Source organism: Leptidea sinapis, chromosome 23 (assembly GCF_905404315.1).
Source record: "Leptidea sinapis chromosome 23, ilLepSina1.1, whole genome shotgun sequence".
NCBI lineage: Eukaryota > Metazoa > Arthropoda > Insecta > Lepidoptera > Pieridae > Leptidea > Leptidea sinapis.
In genome coordinates, this window is record NC_066287.1 from 4,716,576 (window position 1) to 4,727,231 (window position 10,656).

At 34.4% G+C, this 10,656-nt stretch overlaps 1 protein-coding gene across 1 annotated transcript in view; it reads right to left on the bottom strand.

Annotated features, from left to right (window-relative positions):
- LOC126971449 (cysteine dioxygenase) overlaps window positions 1-3,788 on the bottom strand; it is a 37,993-nt gene extending 34,205 nt beyond the window's left edge. Inside the window, exon 1 of the mRNA XM_050817770.1 lies at window positions 3,728-3,788. The gene's annotated coding sequence lies outside the window, so the exon portion shown is untranslated. The remainder of the gene's footprint in view (window positions 1-3,727) is intronic.
- Between the last annotated feature and the right edge of the window lie 6,868 nt (window positions 3,789-10,656).

Consider the following 10,656-nt stretch of genomic DNA (forward strand, 5'->3'; position numbering starts at 1 on the left):
AGTATCTCTACATAGAAGAACATAAAACGAAGTAGCTTCTGCTACTTGTTCGCATAGATCTTTTACAGTTTTCAACGAATTTTAATGCAGTTTTCAGCAGTGCACAGAGTGATTCAACAAGTTTAATCTGAATAATACATGAATACATGTAATGCGCGCGAAGCCAGGGCGGAGCGCAAGTTTTTTTATTAATATTAGTAAAATGTAAATTTGAGTAATTAAATGAGAGCAAATGTATACAAACCAAGTTTTTTTTATTTAGCTCGCGCTAGTCAGACACATTCATTTCATAGAATATTCCTGATTGGTCTCTTTGAAGATTCAAATCACTTTTAGTCGCTACGGATTAAGAAGGTTACAAACATAATTAATCATTTATTATTTAATTTAAATTTTTTGGTCTATTACGTATCTCTAAGAGGTCTTGACTTTTTGAAGTAAAACTTCTTTAGAATCGTTGTGATTTGAAACGAAAAAGCGAGACGATAGAGTAGAGATAGATAAAACTATTATTATGGCCGCCGCGCCAATTTATGATTTCAACAATATGGATATCGTATCCGAGGTGCTCGAGGGTGCAGAGAACGAATTTGGGATAATTTTTGAAATCCAAGATGGCCGCTGCGCAAATTATGATTTCAAAAATATAGGTTTAGGTTTCGAGATATTTATTTGTCATTAAAAAAATAATATTGTCACTTACATGAGAACATAAAATGTTGTAATAATTTATCCGCCGTTCTTTACTTCTCCAGTTCATACATATACAGTTACTAGGTACTTATTCTTCTTCACAAAATTTACAATTACACACTTTTACGTTTGTTATGTGACCTCTGTCACATAACAAACTATTTCAGACATGTTTTTTATAAAAACTTTGAAATAATATAGTCTGATATCTCACTCATTAAATGTTTTTAACGACTTAATCTTTTTGAGAGATGAAAGTAGACTATTAAATATGGATATCGTATCCGAGGTTCTCGAGGGTGCAGAGAACGAATTTGGGATTATTTTTGAAATCCATGATGGCCGCCGCGCATAATTATTAATTCAACAATATGGATATCGTATCCGAGGTTCTCAAGGGTGCAGAGAAGGATACTGTTATTATTTTTGAAATTCAAAATGGCCTCCGCGCAAAATTTTATTGATAACTCTAATTCCGATAGAACTAAAAGGCATTATTCGGAAATTGTTGCGCCACATGAAACTAAAATGGTTAAAATTTATGATCAAGAACACGAGACACTAAACACTAGCCCCCTTTACTCATAATGGTCCGCTAACTTTAAACAGCCGGTTAGTAGTGTTTTTTCTCATTCTGACTTAGGTCAATAGAAAAAGACAGAGTAAGAATTAGCAATGCTTTAAGTTAGCAGACTATTATGAATAAGGGGGTAGAAAACGTCAGTATTTTGATGTCTTCTTCTTCACTGCATAATATTAATACAACTGCTCCGTCTTCACGGACTGATGGTGCAAATGAGAATAAAAGTGACGGTAATAATATGTATTTTCACCACAAAACTTGTCTAAAAACACCTTGTTTGCGTGTTTTCTGCTTACTCTTCGCCTTAATTGAGAACAAATAGATACAATACAAAGTTTTTTTTTTATTTAGCTCGCTAGTTTTTTTTTTTATATAACTCAGAAGAAAATGGAGTTTTTGAATTGTTTTTGATAATCCTAATTCTTTTTTTTTATGTATTTATAAATATACAGTTTACAGGAAGTGTGAGTATTTTAATTTTTTCAGAAGTTTCACTTCTACCGTGTGTGACTTGCACACACAAACATATTTTTTTATTTCGTTAGTCTTCATTAATCCAGATCACTATAAGCTTCAGTTACTTATCTTTTGATTACTTTAGACTAAGATATAATACTAATAGTAATCTTACGAAATTTTACGTTCCATTTTTAAAACATATTATTATTATTTTAAATCGAGAGTTATAACAACATAATTTACCTCTACGTTTTAAATGCATGAAAAGAAATAATGGCTTGCTTTGATTTAAAATACGTAAGTTTTCATTAATCTGTGATTTGATATTCGTGACATATATAAATCAAAAATACATAATAAAAAATACAAATAAAGTAAAAAATTAAAAAAAAAAACATAATTAATCTTCTTTCTTTCTTTTTTATCATAATTATATTTTACGTATCTTGACTTTGTATTAAGCGTTAGTATATTTCGTAACATTTTAATTTTTTTATTACATTTTTCTCAATTATTGTAAAGTCAAAGTCAAATAAACTTTATTCAATTACGCTTAAACTAAGTGCTTTTGAATCGTCACTACAAGTATTTCTTTTAAATTACTGAATTCATCATATGTTCGTAAAAAGTTGAGCTCGTGAGAAGAACATACAAGAAACTCAACATAATATATATAAAAAATTAGTTTATTACGTGCTAAATATCCAATATATGAATCGTGTTTAAATAATATAAATTATATCTAATATATAAAATTCTCATGTCGCGGTGTTTGTAGTTAAACTCCTTCGAAACGGCTTGACCGATTCTCATGAAATTTTGAGTGCATATTGGGTAGGTCTGAAAATCGGACAACATCTATTTCTCATCCCCCTAAATGTTAAGGGTGGTCCACGCAAAATTTTTTTTTAATGTTTATGACATTTTTTTTTTAATTTGTTTGATTATGAGTTTGCATTAAAAAAATACATACAACTTCAAATTTTCACCCATCTACAATCAACAGTTACTTTAGAACGCGATTTTAATATCGGCAATACAACGTTTGCGGGGTCAGCTAGTATTTTATAAAAATTAATGACCTTTAGAGCTTGAATTGTTGCTGTAAGGATGCTTAGTGAACATGATGGTCGTGATTGCTGTCACAATAAGTAATTGCATCCAACAAATACAATGATTTATTAACTATAACTGGTCGACCTGACACCACAAGCAGCACCCGTTCACGAGGAAGATATTTAAATTAATAATTAATTTGTTACACAAAATAGTTTTCTTTATCAGTTGTAAGTAATTCAACAGTTATTTATTTGGTAGTAATTAACTAAATTTAAATTTTTTCTATACTGCATCGTTTTTTATTTATTAACTAATTTCAAATTTTTCTATTTTTAACATATTCTGTTATCTATCTATATAATTATATAAAAGAGAATGTATGTTTGTATGTTCCCTAATAACTCCTAAAATATTCAACCGATCTCAATGAAATCTTTTGTAATAGATTCGGTGAAGCTCAAAGAATGTGTACATATATAATTATTTATATGGTAAAAGAACGTTTGCCAAGTCAGCTAGTTTATACATACCTAAAACCTATTTATTCTCGTAGAAAAAATATGTTTTTCGCATGTTTAATATATTTGAAAATTTACCATTAAATATCTACTTATCATAGCAACATAATAATTCCAAATACATAAAATTTGATGCATTTATATAATTTTTTTGTATCGCTTTTGTATTTTAGGTGCAGATTTATCACATGAATATAACACTAACTATATACTTAAATATCTAATAAATATTATGTTTTTTACGAATTCATTTTCAGTAATTTATATAATATTATAATACAATGAGACATCTTGTAAGTTTATATAAGAGTTGTTTTGATACAGTTAGTATCATAAATGTAAGATGAAAGCACTGCAGAATCCACAATGTTGCAATGTAAATGCAAACTTGTAATAAAACCTGTTCCGTTTACTCACCACTCTTGGACGTTCACAAAACACTTTAGCCTCGCACTACGTAAACAAAAAAAAAAAAACACAAATACGTCCGTCTTGCGCGTTGTCAAACGTCAAATAACAACTATTTTCCCGCGCTCGAACATTTACGCCAGTGAGTTCTCGAAAGTTGTCGTGTTTTGACTCGCGATTGATAAATGAATTATTTATTTAAGAGTAATTTCTATGTTTCTAAGGTGTTTAAATTGTAATAAAGATAAGCGTGACGTGGAGAGTTTAATTAGTTTGTGTTTTTGTTTTTAGTGCTTTAATAAGGAAACATCTGATGACGCGATTAACGGCTTCTAAGTTATGAATAATAGATTTATGAATGTATTATCAATATGGAATATTTACGTTTATAATTACAATATGATTTCAGGCAGCTTATTATAAACCACTGCCGATAAAATATCTGTCAATTTTACTAAGTCCAAAACAGTTCTTTATTAAAATATTATTGGGCACTGGTGTTAATTATTATTTAAAAAATACTAGCATAAAAATGACTGTAAATGATACTACATAATTGAAATGAAACCCCCGTGTTTCTTGCGCTTTTTTTTCTTCGGTCTGATCTGATGTGCTATCTTTTGAATGGTTGATAGATTGTGACGTTAAAGAAGATTGTTTCAAATCCTATTTTGAAATAAGGTATAATCCATGTGACACTCCATTTACCACTTATGTTATAATTATATTATATTTGGGTTCGAATCCCGGTAGGTGCAAGCATTTATATGATGATTATGGATGTTTGTTTCCGAGTCATGGATGTTTAAATGTATTTATGTATGTTTATATGAATTTATGTATGTTTAAGTAAGTATATTGTATTAAATATATCATTGTCTTGTAACCCATAACACAGGCTATATAATTGGGGAAAGTTTTTTGTGTAAAAAGTGTGTCAATATTATATTAATAAATAACAACAGCGTTGTAGATAAAAAGATGATATTCTAAAATAATTAAAATATAACTCCTCGAAAATGTTTTACGACAGAGAAATTTTACTGTATTCCCGAACCGATACGACTCAAAGGCCTGCAACGCAGAGACTCTTGACACATGTTGTTGCCATGTCCATGGGAAGTTGTTTCACCAATCCCGATTACGTGAAACTCTTTCCCGTTTGCCCTCTCTTAATTAAAAAAAAACTATTGAGTCATTAATAATTCATTTACATCCAAATATTCATATTAAAAACGACATAATTTAAAATCAGGTATGAGATTTTTTTTATGGAATAGGAGGACAAACGAGCTTACGGGTCACCTGGTGTTAAGTGATCACCACCGCCCACATGGCGCCCACCCGACCAGAGGAATCACAAGAGCGTTGCCGGCCTTTAAGGAAGGTGTACGCGCTTTTTTTGAAGGTACCCATGTCGTATCGTCCCGAAAACACCGCACAAGGAAGCTCATTCCACAGCTTAGTAGTACGAGGAAGAAAGCTCCTTGAAAACCGCACTGTGGAGGACCGCCACACATCCAGATGGTGGGGATGATATCCTAATTTGTGGCGTGTCGTGCGAAGGTGGAAATCGGCGGCAGGAATCAAGTTAAACAGCTCTTCGGAACACTCCCCGTGATGAATGCGGTAGAAGACACACAATGAAGCGACGTCTCTACGCAACGCCAAGTGATCCAACCGTACACAGAGCACTGGGTCCTCGACAATTCGAGCTGCTCTGCGTTGCACGCGGTCAAATGGATCGAGCAGATACTGGGGTGCGTCAGACCAGAGATGACAGCAATACTCCATGTGTGGCCGGACCTGCGCTTTGTAGAATGTGGGCCGGCTTGAAGTATTGCCGTGCTCTATTAATGACCCCCAGCTTCTTCGAAGCCAATCTGGCTTTGCCGTCCAGATGGCCACGGAATTGGCAATCGCTCGAGATTTTGAGACCCAGTATTCCTTAAAAAAAAAAAAAAAACTTGAAATATTCTTTCTATAGAGAGTAAAGTGGAGGTCATTACGAAATTTTGTTCCCATACATTGTAAGGCGTTTTTCTTTCAATTAAATTATTGATTTTGTGCTTAGTTATTTTAATTCTATTTTTAAGTTTTTTACTCTATTTTCAACAACGCACGCACACTAAAACAAGTTACAGGTACGTATCGCGAGTATAAGACGTAGCTTATCACGCACACTGAATTAATACACCGGGCCTGTTGCTGTAAGGCAAGAGGCTCTATCTAGAGGTATCAATTATCTAAGTCGTTTTAATTATTGAAGTAAAACTTCTTAAGGCGTGACTTGGGGGTAACTCTATATTATCTTATATATAAAATTCTCGTGTCACAATGTTCGTTCCCGTACTCCTCCGAAACCCATCACCCATCTACGATCAACAGTTACTTTTGTATCGCCATTTTAATATTGGCAATACAACGTTTGCTGGTTCAGCTAGTATATTATAGTATACTAATATTTTTCTGACGGAAGTAACGTACTTCCTTACGTTCTTACGTACTTCCGGCAGAAAAAAGTCAATTGATACAATTTTTAACCATTATAACTTAATGGTTTAATTTTTTTTTTCGAATTGCTCAGTAATATTTTTTGAAAATCACCAAGTGTATTTATTAATTTATGTCTTATTTGTTATAAATAATAAATAAAAGTTCTCAGTCTGACGTTTGCGACAATCGTTCATTTTTCTTCGTCCATCGGACAGGCAAAAGGCCCATAGAGCCATATTCGTTAATATTCAATAACAACGTTATATTGATATGTGTGATATTAATAATTTTATTATTTTTATTCATTTCTTAATAGCATATAATATATATTAATAGCATAGCTTAATAGTTATCTATTAAAAGCAATGCTTTAATTAATGTTAGTATATACATATTTAATGGTATAACTGAATCTTCTTGTCTTTCAACTTTTTAAGAATATTTGTTATGCATGTCCTAGAAAAGGTGGGACAAACAAGGGCAAACGAAAATAACATATTTTGTCTATGAGCTTTCAGTAAATAAAAAAAAGTAAATTTATGTATCTGTTAATTATTCCTTAAGTTAATTATAATTAAGATTTACTTCAATCGCGCGTAAAGATTACACGCACACACTTTTGTTTGAATCTATCTAGACTAGCCATAAGTTTTGTTAAAAATAAAATTCATTATTTTTGTAATCTTAAAAAAACTTTTTTTTTATGGAATAGGAGGACAAACGAGCGTACGGGTAACCTGGTGTTAAGTGATCACCGCCGCCTACATTCTCTTGCAACACCAGAGGAATCACAAGAGCGTTGCCGGCCTTTAAGGAAGGTGTGGAATGGAATTCTTTTCGAAATAACTAAGTAATTATGATTCTGTTTCCATGGGAAATTTAGTCTTGTTCTAGAGATTTATTTAAGTGTCGGCGTTTCATTTACAGTAAGCCATGTATTCTAAAGCTGGCGATAATATGAAGTCGGAGGGCCACTTTCCAGTTCTCATAAAGCCCGGAGCGTTGTCTTCCAGCGAAACTGGGGTAGGGTTCGTACCTTATGACCAGGTGCAGATTCTTGCTGGAAATTCCAACGTACATTTGCGAAAAGCTAATTGCTCGGGCGTCGGGGTTGATGCCACGCCATTCGTCGCATCGCGGTCTGTATCGGTAATCGGACGCAGACGATTGCACATCGCGCCACTATAGGTAAACGGGCGCGCATTCAAGGGTTTTGTCGCGACAATATTCGCCTGGGTGGCTACTCTTCTCCGCTTTATTTTAATCTTTCGTCGATGAAAAGGTTATTTTTGTACTTTATTCCCCACGTATCGTGAGAGCAAACATCGAGCCTTTCTAACTGATTTAGGGGATGACTTGTATATCGACGATCAGAGAGTCCTAGGGGGAATCTTCATTTCTCGCGATAATTTTTTTGTAAGGTGTCCGCGAATTCTAGCTTTAACAGCACTAGAAATTTAATTAATTAATAAATAGTACGCGGCCACCTTGATTGATCCGGCTTTGCTTTCCAGACGACCGCGGAATACACAAACGATTTAGTTATGTCCTTCAAAACAAGAGGAGGTTCTCAAGTCGACCGTATTTTTTATGTTTGTTACCTCAGAATTTTCGACTGGGTGAACCGATTTTGATGATTCTTGTGGTCCCATTTTAATTTGGTCCATCTAAAAATGGCATCCATTTTAAATTATGGCATTTCATCCTAAATTTGCGTAAAGTAGGTGCCCGACAAAAGGACGATTAACTCGATATCACGCCAACTGATTTCGATTATCTTTCGATGTACTTCAAGGGTAGTTTGGTGTTTCTGACTGGGATCCATGACAAAGTAACGGAACTCTACAATTGCTAGGAGCAAATTAACGATACTCAGCGGAATCTTTTATATGCTTTCCGGATGTTTGTGTCACCTACCATAACGTCGTTATGGTCGAGTAATTGTCGTCGTCGAATATGATGATCAATGATGGAACTCCTTAACGACTTACAATGAGGGTGCGATCTGTGGCAGAATTTCAAACTGTCTGTAATCAAATTGCAATGTGCTTACATTCATTGCGGCATTTCAAAATTTAGTACGTCTATACATATTCAGACACATTAGTTAGTATACTGCAGATTCACTTAAAATCATGAAAAATAACAATGGATTTTTCTAACTATTATTTTATTTCTCAACTATTCCAAAACAATAGATATAATATGGACAATAAATTATTAAAATAATTGCGTTTTTTTATACAATCTAATTAATCTAATTCTTATTGCGATTACTATTATTATTAGGGTTTAAAGTATTAAATTGCCGATGTGTACTGAAAAATTGAAATTCGTTTTTTTTTTTAATTTAACATAATATTTATTTAAAAATGGATTGTGTGGTTTCACGAAACCATGGTAAAAGCGCAACTATTTTTCACATTCTAGACATTTAACTAAAAATTTTTGGAATCATATTTCATTAAGGGTATAAAAATCGCTTTATCAATCTTAATTTTATACTTGGAAAATTGGAATGATAATGGGAAATAATAACAGTAGACTAAGTCTCCAACTAATATTTTTATTGAACTCTGTGGCTTAGCCCTGGTTAAAAATATTGATTGAAAAGGATTAAAAATAATGGAATTTGAATACTTTCGAATAATTACGTAGGTACTCAATTATCGCCGAGTGATGTAAGTTGATAGTAAGACAAGTGTCTTTTTTTTTTTTTTTTCTTTTTTTTTTTTATGGAATAGGAGGACAAACGAGCGTACGGGTCACCTGGTGTTAAGTGATCACCGCCGCCCATACTCTCCTGCAACACCAGAGGAATCACAAGAGCGTTGCCGGCCTTTAAGGAAGGTGTACGCGCTTTTCTTGAAGGTACCCATGTCGTATCGTCCCGGAAACACCGCACAAGGAAGCTCATTCCACAGCTTCGTGGTACGAGGAAGAAAGCTCCTTGAAAACCGCACTGTGGAGGACCGCCACACATCCAGATGGTGGGGATGATATCGTAACTTGTGGCGTGTCGTGCGAAGGTGAAATTCGGCGGCAGGAATCAGGTTGGGCAGCTCTTCGGAACACTCCCCGTGATAAATGCGGTAGAAGACACACAATGAAGCGACGTCTCTACGCAACGCCAACTGTCTTATCGTAAGATAAATATTATTGAGTGAAAATATATATTAGCTTGATCTGAAATTAAAATAGAATGTTCGTATTAATTTATTTATGCGGAAACCTAACAGTCACACACCGATACATAAATTACTTAAAAAATATATATCTCAGTGTGCAGTTAGTTATCACATCATTTAAGGTTGCACATCATTCATCAACTGTTTACCTTCTAACTTGGGGTATAATATATTAGGGGTTAAAGTGTGAAATTGCCAGTTTGTATTGAAAAATTGAAATGCGTATTTTTCTAATTTTACATATTTATCTAATCTAAATAATTATCATTATTACCTATAATACTTGCTCTGTACTTTCCCCGGGGCGTAAAAAGAATAGGCGAGTCCCAGGCCCATGGGTGTCGTAAGAGGCGACTAAGGGCTTTTTAGAAGTGGGAGAGTCACGCTGCCGTCTTATAACGTCAGCACAATCGGGCCAGAGTCGTCCGGGTTAATTACCACACTCGCACAGAATACCGGCGTGAAGTAGCGGCCTAATGCCGCTATGTTTCGTATAGGTTGGTGTCTAGGACCGGAGGCAATCCCTTTCCCACCCCCGCAGTCTTGGGTAATTTCAACGGGCACAATGCCGAATGGCTTGGATCACGTACCACAGACTACACAATAATTATGCAATTGGCGTATGGTCTGTCCCAATTGGTTGAGTCGCCAACGCGGCTCCCGGATGTGGATTACCACATGCCGTCCTTATTAGATCTCCTGCTGACTACACATCCCGATGGTTACCAGGTCTTTGTCGACTCCCCTCTCCGAACGTCCGACCATTGCCTGGTCAGGAGTGTAGTGCCTATCTGACGCCAACGTCGCAGACGACCAGCGACCCGCCGCGTTTGGCACTACAAGTCAGCAGATTGGGATAAGATGCGTTCCTTTTTTGCATCCTACCCTTGAAGCAAGGCCCTTTGGATGATCCTAGTGCCTGCGCCGTTGCAGTAGCCGATGTGATACTGCAGGACATTATTATTATTGAAAAAATACTACAAAATTTTATCAAAAACCACATAAACGGAGATAACACTTAGCCCTTGGACTTTTTAAAACACATGACTTAACAAGGCCTATGCACTTACAAACAATAGACATACAAATTATAGAAATGTTGTAATTACAATAGGTACTAATTATATAAAAAAATGTGTTTCTGAGCCTTTCATCCAAGTATTTCCATGAGCTTAACTTTTAACGTTATTTTATTAAATAATTTGCTTAAATTGCTAGTCAAATTCGAATATAAAGAAGAAATAACGAATTA